A 17116-nucleotide genomic window follows, 5' to 3' on the forward strand; every position below is an offset into this window, starting at 1 on the left:
GGGGGGGGGGGGGGGAGTGGTGCCTGTGTGTCTCTGTCGGTATGTGTGATTGCAGGTTGTGCATGGGGGTATGTATTGGTGTGTGTGTTCTGAAGTAAACACAGGAGAATCTTCAAGGCCTTTACACACCAGGGATGTGATGTGATGAATGTGCAAACATTTTGCATCTAAACTATTCATACCGGCAAAATGTGCAACAAATTTAACGCTTGTTCAATCAAATATTCAAACTGATTTACTTATACAGCTGACTTCACATCTTTCTCTGTTTTATTGAGTTTCCTTTTTAGCAAAATGCTAATGAACTTCACGCTAATTTGAGTACTCTTGTCAAAGGTTTGTAGTGTAGTTTTGCAGTCTAGGGTTTTATTTTGAAATGTTTGAACAGAAGGAGGGGATCCGGTATGTGCCGTATTGTCCATAAAGTATTACAGTGTCTTTATCTGGGCTATACTGTATATCCTCTATAGTAGCATATACAAGTGTTATACGTTAAGGATTAAACAAAAAATGATGTTTTGATCTGATGCCTGTCCCTCATGAGAACGCAATTATTTGTCAATTTTCTGAAAAATCAACCTTGTTTTTGGAAACAATTACATCTCTTAGGCGCACTCAATATCTGTACTCATTTCTGTTTTAAAGTATTAATTATAAAAAAAAGTGTTTTGTTGTGTAAATTATTTAAATAAAACAACATTAAAAGCCTTTTGAGTAATGCTTAGTAAGAAAAGTAGGGGGGGTGGCTTCGGGGCTATGCATGTGCTTGGGAGCAGCCAGCAGCCAGACCAGTGGGCTGCAGGGATCTGTTGGCCCAGTGATATGTGTGCCACCGTGTCTGTTCAATAGAGGCCTTTGAATTTTTAAACAGCATCAGTTACTTCATACTGTCGCTGTTTTGGCACCATTTGCCTTGCTTAATCCTGGTAAGTGCATATCTACACTGTCTTACTGACAGCGTATAGGTGTGTGTGTGTGTGTATGTGTGTGTGTGTGTGTGTGTGTGTGTGTGTGTGTGTGTGTGTGTGTGTGTGTGTGTGTGTGTGTGTGTGTGTGTGTGTGGAGATGTTGCACAATGATTCAAATCTAGTGAAATTAAGAAAAAGTACCAATACAGAAGTGTGTAAAAACTCCATAACAAGTAAAAGTCCTGCATGCAAATGTCATAACGTAGGGTAAGCCGCAAAATGTAATTAAAGTATTAAAGTAAAAGTAAAACATTTATATTCTAGTTTTAGTATTGGATCATTTAAACATCAAGTGATATGAAAATATATTTTGATCTATTACCAGTTACAATAGACATCTGTTATGTGAATACACACTGCTTTTTGCAAAAGCTTAAAAGATTGGAAACTATAATGGAATAATCTTTACCAAGGTATTATATTTTACCAGCTTGTAATATTATCCATTGTGTGAAAAAATCCATTTAAAAGTCACAAGCAAATTGAGCTCTAAATTCCTTCTGAATTGAAGTATAGAAACACCTCAAAACTGTATGTTACTTAGTAAAGTTCTTGAGTAAATGTTACTTTCCACCACTTTTTGCAGCTTCTGCTACCGTTGCACATCCTTTGTTATGATTTCTCTGCCATTAGGAGTGTGCGAGTAAGTGAGGGTTCTTATGCCATTTAAAAAGGAAAGAAAAGGCGGGAAACAAAAGACAATACCGTTCACAAGGTTCCGCACATATACAAAGCCAGCCAAGTTCTAACAAATCCCACTAAGGTCAGAAATGTTTGTTTATGCATCGGCTCCTGAAATGACTGCTTCCTTTCAGACAACACTATCTTCCAGAGAGTTTGATCTCGCTGTTCCCACAACAAAGATGCGTACAATGCAAAGTACGATAGTCGATTGCAAAAGGACTGCAAGCTCTAAGAGCAGCAATTAGAGTTAAAGTGATACCTTAAGTCAGGTGTCCTTAAATAAGGTAGTGTAGAAACAGTATTGTTCTGCCCCTAAACAAAACTAGAAAGGGCCAATTCTGACTTTTGTTGTGGAATAAATGAAGAAAAATTGGGACTAGGTTGTGCATGATCTTTTTCTCTTGGCCTGGTATTATTGTTTATGACTCAATAAGTGAAACAAAATGAAAAAAATGTGCTATAACGCAGTAAAATGCTGATGAAAGAAAATGCACAGAAACCAAATTAAATTATACCCCAGGACAATGTTCAGATGTTACAGATACCTGCGTGCTATATGCCTGAAAAACAGAAAATACCTCTGCGTGGCTGTGTGTCTTTGCCAGGATAAAGTGAAGCTATTGTGAGAACAAACAAAGCTTTTAAAACAGGAGACACTAAAGTCTTTATTGCTGTCAGAGAGAGTTAGCTTTGGCTATACACAGATTTGACATCCCACCATTTACAGTTCTCAATGCACCGGCATGTCTCCAGTGCTTCAGCCTTTCTCTCTCCATCTCCCGTCTCCACGGAGAAATATTTGCACGGTGAACCCTCCTCCGTGTTATGCTGTCCCCTCTTTGTCCCTACATTGACTTATTTATGGTAACCCGCTAATGAGCTATACGGTCTTTTGTAGCGAGAGACAGCACGTGTAAACATTTAGATTTTTTTTCTTCCCCTCAAGTACACGGCGAGATCCACCAAATTAAAAGACACAAAGTGAAATGAAATCACGGAGCAACCTAACACCTGATCAAATACAAGGTTACCCATGCAGTGTTTTGTGTTTTGCCGTGTTAATGCCCTATGTTGCTATCAGTCTGGCGTGTGTTTTGGAGGACTGCCAGCCAGTGGAGGAAGAGCACCTATTTTGTGGAGAGGTAATTGCTACACAGTAGCCTCTGATTGCCAGGATCTTTCACTGGGAACGGCCCCGGCTCCCTTTTCACTCGCGCCGACAGCCTGATTACAAATCATCTTATTGATTTGATGAGTGCAAGATGTTTGCTAATAACTGTTCTCATACCATCTGTTAATCTTTGTTGTGATTAAAGAGGTAATCCCAATACCCATTATTCCGAATGACAAGAGCGGGGATCGTTCTCTTACACAAGCTTTAGCCCCTCACAGGCCATGGGAGGATGGGGTTTGGGGGGGGGTGGGTGTATCAAGGGGGGTGCAGTACCAAGGATATCAGTGATCTCCGAATGCAATTGAGAAATCTGCTCCACCTTCCACATAACAAACGCGACACAAAAAAAAGAAAATAATTACACCCTCGCTAAAAATCCATTACCTCGTATAATCACGCAAAATGATTTTTCTTAAATATGATAATAAATCACAGGCTGGATCAATAGCCTGCGGACCAACTGCTATACCCTGATAACGTATCAATCAATATTTAGTATTTAGATCTTAATTAATACCTCTGTGGCTGTTAAGCCTGTTAAGGCTGAGAGAAATATAATCTGTTATAAAAACAGGCCTAAGTAAAGGAACTGATAAAAAACAAAGCGAGTGTGGTGCTGTTTGCATTCCACAGTTGTTCCTGATATCTGTCATTGATCCGTCAATTGCTTAGTTGTGATTAAGGACCCTTCAAAATCAAGCTCAGTGTGAGTGTGTGCATGTTTTTGTGTGTGGGCAATGCATATGGGAGGTATAGATGTGTGCGTTTACATGGCATTGTGCTTATCGATCATGCTTTAAAGGGATGAGCTTCAGAAGCACCTGCTGCAAACCGTGCACACACAAGATCACACACTAACATCATGTGTTGGATAACAAGTAAGAAATATGATGTCACACAAATCTTTAGAATATTTTTGTAATGTTTTAGGTTTGCTTCACAATGCAACACATGCTGTTTCTACATCCTGAATGCGGTAATCCTAATCTTCACACTCCTGCATGCTAACAGGTTTCTTGTTGCTTGGCTTCAGGGGGGTTTATGGCTGCATACAGTAAATACCTGCAATTAATTGGCTGCTCTGCAACTCTGACAGAAACACTTAGGCAAATAGTTTTAGAGCGATGCATTTAAGTCATTGCATCTCGAATATGCACGCGATGCCCCTCTCTGTAATCTTTCTTAAGGTTTTACGTGTTAAAAGCAGGACTGCCAACTGATTTTCAATTGGATTGCCTCTTGTGGCATTTGCAATTGGAATCCTTTTCCTTTATAAAGAGATTAAAATAAGATAAATATAGAAACAGACGGGCTAAAACAAGATTAATACCAGATAGATAAACAGGATTATGTGTTAATCCTACTTTGAACTAGTGCATTTGACTTCTGTTGACTTCCACTGTTCTCAATTCAAATTAACCTGTACATTAATAAAACATTTAAAAAAGATATAAAGTATCATGTTATAACCCTAATCCTGACACTTAGTACCAAGATAATAATTAAACTATATTAATGTTACACAGAAGACATAAAACAATTGTTGTCCGAAGTTTGACCACCAAATTAGCTAAGTATTTTCCATAGGGTAAGATAATATTTGTGAAGTAAGTCACTGTTTTTATATTTTTTTACCATCGGAAGAGGAGAATGGAGGGACTGAGTAGATTTGGTAAAATGCCACAGGGGCTCCCAGCTTTCTGCAAAGTCAAGCTGTGATTCGAGCAAACAGGACATGTGCAAGTTACTCAGGGTTAAGTCTGGATATAAGTGTCCCAAGGCTGTCTGCCGTCAGACCCCAGTCAACAGGATATAAGGCCACGGTGAAGTGCTGGCCCAAGTGGTTGGTTTTTCTTCTGCGCTGATCCCTGACACACATATCCACTGGCACAAACAGGAAGACACATGCAAACCTAAAGCAGAGGTTCAGGCAGCTTGGGTGTTAGTTTGGGATATGCATGGAATTAGCCCCAATGACCTAGATCTAGGAAGTTATCCAAACAAATACAAATATTTTTTTAGAGATTAGTCAGTGTTTTACCAGCCTGGTTTCCTAAAAAAGTAGGTTTCCATACAATGAAGCTGCATCGTCAATTGTGTTCCAAGGGAAGTTTTGAATTATGTTAAGGTTAGGGCTAGGGCATATATGATAGACATGGGGGGAACCAAAGGTCAACTCTTAACTTATTTTACTTTGTGTACATAAGGTAACAAACATATGTACTTTAAAACATTTTTTGTTTAATTTGCCCCAATTTACATAATTAACCACAGGATTACAACTTTGACTGCCAAAGACGAGAAATAGTTTTCCTCAACATTTAATTTTGTTTCCTTTGACATAATGATGTTTAGTTGTATTATAAGCTCATTTTAAGAGCTTGCGTTGGTATAAGATGTACAGTAGTTATTGGTTAAGTCACCAACACTGATATGTCAATGTAATTACATTAAAGAAGTCCGTAAATGGCGGCGGGAATCCTATGAAATCCATCAGTTTACATCATAATCTTGACATGATGATGGAAAATTGTGATAATTCAATAGCTGGAAAATGATCTTACTCACTACAGTACAGAGTCATTAAATTGAAGTTGTCAGTGTTACTGGCATGTCAGCTTAGCTGAGTGGTAAAGCTCACGTACCGTGAGACTGGGCTGGATTGGCCAATCCCTATTAATCCCTTTTTACCCCCTACGGAAAGGTGCCAAGGGCCCGGTGCAGGGCTGGCATGGGATGTGTGTTAGCAGAGTGAGTCAGCTGCTGCTGGCATTACTGTAATTGAATTAGTGTTTGTGTGGTCGGACACACTTCTAGCAGGTGAAGGCATGTATTGCAAAGCATTGGCTATGGTAATCTTTTAACTTGACTTCTGGGTTGCATGTGAAAGCATTCTCACATTCACAAATGAATGACTACATGTCATTACATAAGATTATTACCTCAAGGCATTGGATACATGGTTAACATTGACAAATTAGGTTTTTTCACTGCACATGTGAAATTAACTCATTTTATGCCCATCTTTCCTAAAGTTAGCTTGTTTTAGTTTAGCTTCCTTAAATGTTATTGCTTTGGTTTTATGGCCCAGTAATATGATTGAGTCTCGATTCTCTTGTTCAAATCTTTGCCAAATATTTGGTGAATTGTATAGCGAGTTTAACAGCTGAAGAGCCATTATTTCCCTCAAGAGCGGGTGGAGACCAAAACAGAGCTAAATTATTCTCTGCCAATGTCAACTGTTACGCCAATAAATATGTTACATTGACACAATAATATCATAGAATTTGGAAAAAAATAGGTGCGCATGAAAAAAACTGTAAAACAGTACATTTGAAATAAAGGACAGAATGAAGACGGTGGGTGGAGAAGGGTGACGGACAGTTGTGGAGACAGTGTTGTTAGTTTATGTAGGCTGTGGGCTGAGTCGACTGGAAAATTTTGATCACTTTAATTTACTATATCCAGCCTTGCTTCTCTCCCTGTCCAGCACTTTTATCAAGCCCTGTGAGCCCGTATTGATTTTTTTATTTTCTGCCCAGGATAAGAAGACAGAGAGTTAGGGAGCTCTGGTGAATGGAGAACTTTCCTCCGATTGCTGCTATTCTCCAGCTTATTGCATCCTGTCGTTTGTAGTTTCAGATGATGTCCAGTACGCCATGGCTGCTCCAGCCAATAAACAAGGTGACCAACAATGGAAGAGTCCTAGGAATGAAAAGAGGGAGACAAGCTAACCACAGCAACACACACAGATAGAAACAAGGAGGTGAAAGGGAAGGACTTTTTATAGATAGAAGTTTTCATTTATTTACATCTACGTTGACACTTTCTTTGAAAAAGTATGTGCTTCAGCGTGGGTTAAGAGCTGCTTTTACTTGATTGTATTTAGGAAGTAACACATTTCACATTGTGGTAAGCATACAATGGTATGTATTGAGGGTTAACACCCTCTTTTTATTAATTGCATTTATAAAAAAAAAAGGTTATTTATAAATATTTAATCATCATACTAATTTAAGTACATTTAAGAAAGCGTCCTCTCTGGGAAATGCTAATGCAGAATAACAATCTTTAAAACATATTTTAGGTTTTTCTAAAGTCTGATGTTTCTGATGATTTTGAGGTTAAACTGTAATCTGTAAAATGTTGTGCACTTGGATTTACTATTTTCTCCACATTTGTTCAAATTTAAATCATGGTGTAACCTGACGTGAAAATGTATTGTGCAGCTGAGCAAAATGTATCATTTTCTTTTAAACCATCCCACAATATGTTTTCATAGAGTTCCAATGGTGAAATTGAGTTATTCTGGGACTAAAGGCAACAATACAATTTACCATATTTTGTATATTCTTGTTGCTTGTTCATGTGATTCTCCCTGAGCAAAATTAATTATCACCTTTGCCCCAAAGAAATGCAATTAAAAAGTTGAGGTAATGGTTTTTTCTTCAAAATGAAATGAGACAATGGTTTTGATGCCAATTCATTGCTTTTTCAACACATTGTTGTACTTTTCCATACATCTTTTTATTTATTTTTATTTTTCTTGTGGCTATGTTTTTGCATCCATTGGGATAAGAGGATGTGTGTGTGTGTGTGTGTGTGTGTGTGTGTGTGTGTGTGTGTGTGTGTGTGTGTGTGTGTGTGTGTGTGTGTGTGTGTGTGTGTGTGTGTGTGTGTGTGTGTGGGATGTTTGTATTTGTGTGTTTGTGTGTATGTATGTATGTATGTATGTATGTATGTGTGTGTGTGTGTGTGTGTGTGTGTGTGTGTGTGTGTGTATGTGTGGAGTGTGTGTGTGTGTGTATGTATGTATGTGTGTGTGTGTGTGTGTGTGTGTGTGTGTGTGTGTGTGTGTGTGTGTGTGTGTGTGTGTGTGTGTGCGTGTGTGGGTCTGAGAGAGAGGGGGTTTGGGAAGGGGGGGTTGACAGAGAGAGATTAGNGAAGGTGTGTGATGAAGGTGTGTGATGAAGGTGTGTGATGAAGGTGTGTGATGAAGGTGTGTGATGAAGGTGTGTGATGAAGGTGTGTGTGATGAAGGTGTGTGTGTGTGCGTGTGTGGGTCTGAGAGAGAGGGGGTTTGGGAAGGGGGGGTTGACAGAGAGAGATTAGTGACAGTCTGATAAAAGATGTCTCCAAAACCCTAATTAAAATTGAATACCCCTGCAAATGCAAAGCAACATGCAATCTCCAGGTATTTCATTTAGAGCAACTATCTCAGTGCGAGGCTGTTTTTTATGTCTTTCTTCATTGCACACAAATAGCTCCACTCTCTCGTTTTATTTTTCACACTGTCAAACCTCCAGTTTGCCCTTCTTTCCCTCCCTTGATGTCAGACACAATGACAAAATCAAATCAAACTGAGTAACCCGTAGTGCTTCCCTTTTTTCCCCTAAAAACACCTCCAAGGTTCAGCTCATTAAACTGCAGAAAAAAATTAGCATCTATTGTCGCAGTGAGCACAGCGTCAAGTCCTTTTTATTTGTATAACACAAACGTGCTCAACAACTAAGAACAAACGTAACTTTTTTTAAATGCTGATAATACTTTAATAAGAGTTTTGTTCTTCTTTTTGATTAAAATGATTCCCCTGACTTTGTTGATGTTATCAGCAGTTATAATTCAATTAAATTGTCAATGAATTAGTGGTTCAAACAGTTAAATAAGCGTATATTTATTTTCCTATGTCTGTTCATGTATTAGTATCTCTTAATATAACTGGCGGTTATTCTAGGGAGTTTCTTTACATTCCTCATGCCGGCTCTTGAACTTGGAGTGCATGTTCACAGTTTCTTGTTCCTTGTCGTCTTGTTACATCATTAAAACTGGGGCTCATCCTCTGTCCTTGGTCTTCAAAAACCTTACGCAGCTCTGTGAGTAAAACGAGAAGAGTGATTTCAATGTACAATGGAAAGGCGCGTTTGAGTGGTGACCTGTGTTGTGGCTGCTGTAGCACTTTCACTTCTTACTGTCTGGCCTGAGACTGACGGCCATGTGATCTCACTTTAGAGGAATCCACACGCACATACACACACAGCCACAACAAACACACATACTTGTTTTTATCTGCATTGGGGACCACATCTTTGATTATCACATATGGGGACCCCCTTTTTAGAGGCCCTAAAGGAATAAAAAAAAAAAAACACGCACACTTGTCACTGTCATCAGCAACTGGTGGCCCAATGTTTCCTCACCAATATCAGTTCTCAGTCTTAACATGCTTTGCTCGTATTATGTGACTAACTAATATAAACTAGTCATATAAACGCCTGCTAATCAGTAATATGTTTAAAAAATCGTAAACTTTAATTACATGTTAAATCATTCAAATGAACATGAATACAAATTCAAATAGAAGTGTGAGGTCTAACAACGACTAGTCCAGTTATCACTTAGTACATTTTATTATGAAAAAATACTAAATGTAAGCTTGAAAAATGTACAAGCAAAACATATTATGGAAGTAAAATAAAGAAGGAAAGAAAAAGCCAGGACCCAGAAGCTTTGGCTGTCTTAAACCCATACCGCCTGACCTTAGCTCACACCTACAATCATTTTTACATGGCTGCCTGCAGAAAATGCAGAGTAAATTGCTCCGGTTTAAGCTACCGTTTAGTCATAAGGATATGGTAAATTTGGTTCTATGCCAAAGCTGTGCCCCTGAGTCATTTTACTGTATGTATTTTTTGTCATCCATTCCCAGAACACCAGTTGAATCATACGGCAAATAAATAATCCCCAGCGCAGAGAGTTTAAGGAGATGAGCAATAAACATGTGTCTCGAGCATGTGTTTGCTTTGCTTTAACTGCACACAAGTGCCTTTTTCAACCTTCCCCCTGCTCTCGTTCTAGACAGTTATTAACTTTGCAGATGATATCTTGTCATGGTAACTATTGATTCCCACCATCATTTGTGTAATAACGAGGACCGTGGCTTGACAATTTTGCTATATCTCCAAGGACTGACAGGCCTGTGTGTTAAAGACATGTTTACTTCACTCCGGGATCGATAAGCACTGTGAGCCAGCATGAGAAAAAAGCATAGGCCCTTACCGGTCTTATCGATGCACGATGTATCACATTATGAAATATATGTAGGAGGAAGCTGCCCGCGAGATTAAGGAGTCCTCGTAGATCAATGAAGAGCATGAGCTTTAATATGGTGTCTGCTAGTTCCCTCCCCAGGACACTCCAGGTTGTTTTTGCTCTCATGCTGATGCGCATAGACGTGCTTTTGCGTGCAGTGGGAGCATTAGATTTGCCTGTTGGTGTTACAATCCAATATCTATCATTGGAAGGATTCTTTTCACTCCTACAGCCAAAGGTCTCTTGTTTTAGGTGAGGCCGTATTGGCGTGCGTGTGTGTGTGTGTGTGTGTGTGTGTGTGTGTGTGTGTGTGTGTGTGTGTGTGTGTGTGTGTGTGTGTGTGTGTGTGTGTGTGTGTGTGTGTGTGTGACAGCAATCTTGATCTTGAGACAGAGGGTGAACAAGACTATGGCTGCTTGATGTTGTCAGGAAATGTGCCGTCTTCAAGGGAATTTGCTCTTTAAACGCATGCTGAAATTTAGCCGTCTTCATTTAGCGCCTAATTTTAACCCTTGCTTGTTTCATGTTCCTCAGATTCCAGAGACCCAAAACAGATGATTTAACCTCTTTTTATGTGCTTCCCGTATTTCCAAATTAAATGGTTTTTTTGCACAATTTTGTACAACTGCATGGTAATCATTTTGACCACATCCAGTTGACCTCATGTATAAACTGAACCCTGTTTCCCACGATGCACGTCAGACCCATAGGAGCTTCTGATCTGAATATATCCCCACTGTGGAGGACAACAGAGGCGTGTTGTCATCCAGCTGACCCTTGAAGTGGCCAGATGAAGGGCAGGGAGGGGGAGGGGTGACGGGTGGAAAGGAAAACTTGGGCCAAGGTCAAGAAAGCTAATTTGTTTCCTGCGTCCCCTGCCGTCCCTGAGAGGCAGACCACACACTGCCCATGCAGGAGGGACTTTCATGTGGTTAAGGGGGGGTAAATAGTATGGTGCTGAGCTCATCAGCTACTGGCTTACAGTATATCGCTATACAGTAGGAAGCAACAATCGGACCGTCTTGAATATTAAAATAACAACCTAAAGTTAATGGAGATGTTTTATCAGAGTTTTTAAGGAATATTTTAAGAGAAAACTGATTTTATTGCTTGTTGTTTTAATTGACAAATATTAATAAATAACAACTATTTGATATATAATTAGGTAAATAAAGCACACTAATATAACAGCTTGCATTAGGTTTAGAACATGATGAATAAACATAATGAAGTAAAAGTGACATGGTTGCGATTAAAGTAAAAGTCCTGTATTCAAACAGGAAATGTTTTTTTATTATATTATCATATATAATAAAAAAATCATATTTAAGTATTATCCATTCAAATCAAACCTTTTTGTTAAAATTTAGAAAATTGTTTTTGCTAAATATGAATGGGTACATACGATCTACCTTTACAACAGCCCCCTGCACACTTCAAACTAGGAGAGCACAGACAAAGAACATGAACAAATAATACAAAAATGTATCATGAAATATCAAAACCATTGGCAGAAAATAGTGTTCAGATCACTCATAGTACAGCTTGAGAACATTTGATTTTGGGCGTTTAAGTAAACCCTGTTCATTATCTACCGAAGAAAGTGGCAAAAGTAAAAGTACTTGTCAAGCAAGAGGGCCCCTGTCATTGTTAGATCAATGCACATTATTTTAGTATCAGTAATCCATTTATATGTAAGTAGAGTTTAAAAGTTGTTGCTTTTCAAAAACACAACTGTCAAACATTATTTCGAAAGATATTCTTGTAATTACATTGCAAAGTGAAAAAATGATAATAAGTATTGGATATTTGAAGTAAATGTAATAGGACTAATGTAAAGTTGTGTAGATTTAAAAAAAAAAAAAAGATTAGGAATTGTGTTTGTAATGTATTGTAATGTATTTGTTTACCTCTTTTATAAATGTATAGTTAGAACAAAATTACTTAACAGATTTAGGAGATTATATTGTGGTACTTTAGACGTTTGTGTGAGTGTGTGTATATGCATGTGTGTGTGTGTACACAAACATTCACACTTTTTTGTTTCAAAAGCAGTTTTGGAATAAATAGTATTACTAATTCCAAGCTCATCATTTTGGTATAACATTATTTGAGCCATTTTAATAAATTGTAGTTGATATGAAAGCCGTCCACCTCCTGCCTTCCATCAAACGCTTCCTGGATTACACGACATGACACAGTGTTTTGGCAGCTCAGTGCCGGCTCCTTTTAACAGTCAAAGTGAAAGAGGAAATGAATGCATTTGCCACCTCAAGGACACACATGGTAGGTACCTCAGTGGAACCGGTAAAGCAGTGGTTAATCACTGTCTGCATAAAGCTGTAGCCTTCAGTGGGGGAAAGCCATCAGCCATGGAGAGAAAGAGCTTACATTACCAGCAAGCTCTTGGATTTAAAGGCCAGACCCTGCAATTCACAAATGTCTAAAATGTATACCTTAAAAACTGGCAACAATGTATCATATTTTGGTTAATGTTTGGCTTCAACAAAAGATAAGTTCCTGAGGAATGAATATATAGATTAATGGACTCAAAGTTACCAAGGAGATCAGTTTTTCTTTTCCTTTTTAATTAGCACCTGTGAGCTGTTTCCCATTAACACCACGCACATTAAAAATCCCTCTGTTTTTTTCTAATTAAGTAAAGTGGAAACAGATTAGATGGCTTCTTTGAACAAAGGTCAGTGATTGCACTTTGTCTCGCTCCTCTGTTTGTTTGTTTGGACGCCACCAGAGCCTGCCACTTCTTCCCCGAATGTCACTTCACAATCACTGTTTGTTTTACGGAACAGCCTTTTTTTACCCCTCCGTCTCCATCTCCTCTTTTTTATTTTATTTTAAGTTTGTGATCAATAGATAAAGAAGTGCATATTGCTACTGTCAGCTTTGCCACTTCTCCATATGATCAAAAGTATATTGTGCTCCACAGGTGGAATGGAGAAGGAGAGGAAGATGGGGTGTGGATTTATTTTGTTTTTGCTGATTTGATTATAAAGCACGTGGAACGTCAGATTAAAGGCGGACTGATGAAAGATAGGCATCAATCAGCGCGTCTCTGGAGAGGCTGCAAGGCATGACATGGTTGTCAAGAAGGAGGAATATGGTGACTCATCCCTCCCTAATCTCCCTTTCCTGGACAATTGATTGGACTTTCATATCCATTAGCCGGGCTTTCATAGCTGCTGTAATCAATGGCCAGACTACAGACATACTTCCAGACTCAACTTGTCTCTTCGACGAAAAAAAAAAAAAGAAAAAGATGCCCAAGTAGTTATTTACACAGGTATCCTAAACAGCGATGTCATTTAAAAAATAATTCCTCTCTTCTCTTACAGACTTACCCAAAAACTCAGAGATCTGTGGTTAAATATGTCTATTTTGGGGCCATAATATAAAATACTTGAAATGTAAACCCATATCCTAAAAATCACAGACTACTTTGTCTTTTCAAATATGTGTTGACAGGAAAATAATCGTTTTACGTATAATGTTTAGTGGCAATGTTTTTACATTGAAAAGTTACATTTTTTGCAAGGAACACAATATGTGATACACAAAGAGGCGGTGAGATCAGACACTGAGAAGTGGGGTTCAAATCCGCAATATGTGATAAGTTATAGTTACTTTGGGAAGAGAGATATCCGTTTATTTTGGTAAAATGTTAATTTAAGTATTTACAGTTTGCCTCGAAATTAGTGTACTAGAAAAGACTACAAATGAACACTTTTTCTACATGTCCCATACTTACACCTCCTCTATGTTAACTATCCAACTTTGCAAAGTTAAGTGACTAAAAAAACACATAATTTTTAAAGAAAAATCAGCATTTTTATGATTTCATATTCTCAGAGGATCTTATAGTTTTTTTCCCCTAATTTTGAGTTTTTACCAATCCGCGATTGTGTAATTTAATTCAAACATTTCTTGCATTAAATGGCGCTTATTCCCTATCATACTTAATGTGTTGGGCACCAATTATAATTTTAGTAGTCATGCAGTAATCAATGTTCAATCAACTTCAATCCTGAAGTTAGTGGTAACATGCATTCAGTGTTAACCCATAGTCTAACCCAAACAAGTGATACATCTTTTTAATTTCAGTTGAGTCTTGAGTCATCCAAACGAGATGCCATATGCTGAAAATGTGATGAAATCAAGTACAAATGTGTTATTTTTTCATTACTATTTTGGCCTTTGCATGTCCATCTGGTGAAAATTGTCGTGAAGTATATTGACATAAGGTACAATATTACCCGGCAGTAGCTCAGTCGGTAGTGGCTTGGACTGTGAGCCGTAGGGTCGCCGGTTCAAGTACTCAACCAGACCTAAATATGGAGTGTGGACTGCTACTTGGAGAGGTCCCAGTTCACCTCCTGCCCTGCCGTGGTGCCCTTGAGCAAGGCACCGGACACCCCCCTTCCCCCCCACTCCCATTGCTCCCTGGGCACTGTACAATAGCTGCCCACTGCTCCTAGTACTATACTCCTGGTACTAGGATGGGTTAAATGCAGAGAACACATTTCACTGTGTGTGCTGTGTGCTCTGCATGTGTGGCCATTAAAGAGGGTTTCATCCCTCCGATTCTATTCTATTCTTAAAAAACTCCAGCATGTAGAACCCGGCCCCTGGTATATTTTAAGATAAAGAAACCCTCCCTAAGTCAGACATTTCTTTAACAATAAGCAGTCAACATTCAAACTCCCCACTCCAGACCATTTGACGATGATTCATCTCAGTGGGATTCTTATTGGTACACTGTGGTATGATTATCACCAACACATTCTTTCAGCCTGAATGCCCTCCACAACACCTCTGTAAAGAAACAAAATCAGAGTAACGCATGCGAAGAAGCTGACAAAGGGAGCCAGACGGGAAGAAGAGAACGACAGAATTTAATAAAGTTCAACAAGGCAGAAAGGATTGCACAAGCAGTGAATAGCGATTCTGCTTTTTTCTCCTTTACAACTTCTGACTACTTAAACACTTTTACACCCCCTCCTTTTATCTGCGTCTGCATTCTCAGAGCAAGAGGAATAGCCGGACACAGAGGGAGACGCTCATTCCGTTTTTTATTTGAATGTTGACCGAGGATGGCCACCATCTGTGCAAACTGTCTGCTTTCTATGACTCTCCTGCATCTCCAGCCATAAATATCAGACGGCGCTTCACTTCTCAGATAATACACACATGGGAATTTATCGCCCTCTACTCTGTTTTGCCACTATTTAGGCTTTTATCGCTGTTCTCTTAAATCGAGGCAAACAGAAGTAGTCTGTCATTTTCTCAAAACGGTGATTCCTGTCTACCATCATCTCACACCCTTCCGTTCTATTTACTGTGGCGTCTGGTGCTTTTGTTTTTCTTATTCCTCGTAATAAAGAAAAAACCTCTCCAAGTCTTTCCAGAAATGCAGCCTACACTTATCTCTTGCTGTTTTTTTTCTCCCCCCCCCGGTCACTGAAAAGCCTTCCACTAAGCTCAAACACACAAGGGGAGGGTTGAAAATGGGGTGGATGACATTGTTTTCACTGATATGCACGGCTCAAAAACAAAAGTGTTGCTTGAATGTAGTCATGTCAATAAGCCATCAGTCGCACCGCTAACAATAAGTTAATGATTCCCCAGCAGTAATACATTTATGAATAGAGAAGTGTCTTCTTCAGCCCAGCGGGTGGGCCCATTAAAACAGAGCATGAACAAAATAATTGTGATTTGCAGATAAAATCCACTTTAGAATGGGATTCCGACTGAGGAATTGTTAAAAGAGCTGTAATTTTCCACTAAAACGTGACACACTCTCACAGGAGCCCGGCTAATCAACTTGTGTGTGTGTGTGTGTGTGTGTGTGTGTGTGTGTGTGTGTGTGTGTGTGTGTGTGTGTGTGTGTGTGTGATTGAGTGAGTGAGTGAGTGTGTGTGTGTTTTGAAGTCTGTGTCTCTCTATGGACAAAATAAATGAAAGCCTTTAGTGAAATGGTATCTCTATTTAAAGCCACATTTCAACTTTTTTCCTAAATTACTGTGTGTTTTTCAATCTCTTAGTGGCAATACAATTCTGAGTACTTTGTTGTTGTAATTGTTGATAATAGTTTTTAAAAAATCCTTTTTTCCCTAAGTGTTTTATATTTCCAAAGACTCCTTTCTGAAAAAAATGTCATTTTAAGTGCCTAAGCAAACAGTCTGGAAAGAAACTTCCATTGGCATCCAGTACATTAGTTGTTTATAAAAAGTATACAAGAGATGTTTACATTGTGATTGATGCTAGAATGAAGGAAGAGTAAATGGCTTCTTTTCTAAATTGTCTTTAATCTTTACAATTTCTTTATACAATGTCCATATTTACCTTTTAAGGCCTCACTTTCCTCACTTTGTTTGAAATGGTCACCACTCATAGACACAAGGGGTCACAATTAGAAATGAGCTTTGTACTACAAACATTTGCACAGGCAAAAACAGTAGGGAGCTATTGCAAAGTTTTTAGCTTCAGATAGGGGGGGAAAGTTGGTGTATCGCAAAAACATTATGCGGCATAGATCATAGGGTACATAAGCATGTAACTGCCTTGTTAGGCAAACGTATGTAATGTTTTGTGTTTACTGCTTTGTCTTTCATTGTGTACTGTATTGTTTGACTGACTTCTTCTCCCGGAAGAGTCTCAGTTTTATACACATGGTTAACAAAACTACCTGGTTTGGTTTGGTCATACTTTAAGTTTCTAGTATGTTATCTATTGTTATCTTTTTGTATGAAGCTTGCTGCATCATTGATGTGACGATCAAACACCGTTTGTTGGCGGTCCTTTAGCATGCTTTCCTGAGTTTTTACCTCCAATATTTGATTGAATGTGTGCAGTCCACACAAGCCTAAAATTCAAATGAGGAACATGAGATGTCTACCTGCAGAAGTGTTGACTATGTATTTATAACACAATGATTGGACATAATCTCACTGCAGTTCTGGTGGTTTAACAGTAGCATACAATCTTCTGTGGACTTAATGTTATCTGTATACAAGTTGATGGATACCTCGGATTCTCAAATAGCTAGAAATCTAAATTGCACAGAATGAAGGCTTAAAGATGTCAATTATTCCAGAACTTGAATGCCTCTGTAGGCAGCAACATCTTTGAAATAGGGGGATAGCCATTGTTTGGTGCTTTGGCAAAGTAATAAAACGTCTAGACA

The sequence above is a fragment of the Notothenia coriiceps genome, unplaced genomic scaffold (genome assembly GCF_000735185.1).
Source record: "Notothenia coriiceps isolate Sejong01 unplaced genomic scaffold, NC01 NC01_scaffold00012273, whole genome shotgun sequence".
NCBI classification, from domain to species: domain Eukaryota; kingdom Metazoa; phylum Chordata; class Actinopteri; order Perciformes; family Nototheniidae; genus Notothenia; species Notothenia coriiceps.